The sequence below is a fragment of the Centruroides vittatus genome, unplaced genomic scaffold (genome assembly GCF_030686945.1).
Source record: "Centruroides vittatus isolate TY-2023 unplaced genomic scaffold, ASM3068694v2 contig_2652, whole genome shotgun sequence".
NCBI classification, from domain to species: Eukaryota; Metazoa; Arthropoda; class Arachnida; order Scorpiones; family Buthidae; genus Centruroides; species Centruroides vittatus.
In genome coordinates, this window is record NW_027121689.1 from 1 (window position 1) to 781 (window position 781).

The 781-nt window shown below is 36.9% G+C and overlaps 2 non-coding genes across 2 annotated transcripts; both read right to left on the reverse strand.

Moving 5' to 3' along the window:
• Window positions 1–151: 151 nt before the first annotated feature.
• On the reverse strand, window positions 152–223 carry TRNAP-AGG (transfer RNA proline (anticodon AGG)). Its single transcript has one exon. It is a non-coding gene; the product is annotated as a tRNA-Pro (tRNA).
• A 171-nt stretch (window positions 224–394) lies between these two features.
• TRNAP-UGG (transfer RNA proline (anticodon UGG)) lies at window positions 395–466 on the reverse strand. Its single transcript has one exon. It is a non-coding gene; the product is annotated as a tRNA-Pro (tRNA).
• Window positions 467–781: the final 315 nt, after the last annotated feature.

The window sequence follows — 781 nt, forward strand, 5'->3', positions numbered from 1 at the left end:
TTTCGTTCGTACTTCTAGCTCAGTTATAAACTTCATCGTTGTAGTCCACACCCATTTTCGTTCATCTGAACCAACTCTATTAATATAGGATTCATCTCATCTAACCATATAATCCTGTGAATTCTCTGCATTGCAGACATCAAAAAGCTAAGGGCTCGTCCGGGAATTGAACCCGGGACCTCTCGCACCCTAAGCGAGAATCATACCGCTAGACCAACGAGCCACGTTCAATTACTGCCAATATTTTACTCAAACAGTACACACGCGTTCTTCAGTAAAAAACGAAAGAAACCTTTACGTTACACGTGAGCAAATCGTACCTAGCAAAAAGCGAATAATACGAAACGCACGTCTTTCGAAATTACCGCTATTATGCCGAACAAAATAAATCGGAAGGCTCGTCCGGGAATTGAACCCGGGACCTCTCGCACCCAAAGCGAGAATCATACCGCTAGACCAACGAGCCACCTGTCACTAGTGCGATTATTCGCGACTCACATATCGTGCGATTTCTCTTTGCGCTTGCACTTAATAATAAAACTATTAATTATGACTCTTATTGTCCCATAGGGACTAGAAAGAATGTATTTATTATTGAATTAAGGAAGATTTTGAATAGAACAACTTTACAAGAAAATATAGATATACAAATAAAACAAATTTTTCAAAAATTCTTGGTAAATGATCACCTGAAGTATACACTTTGTAAGTGGTACAACTCTTATTTCAATTATAGATTTAATGTTAAAAATGAGATTAAAAATATTTCTTATATAAAATT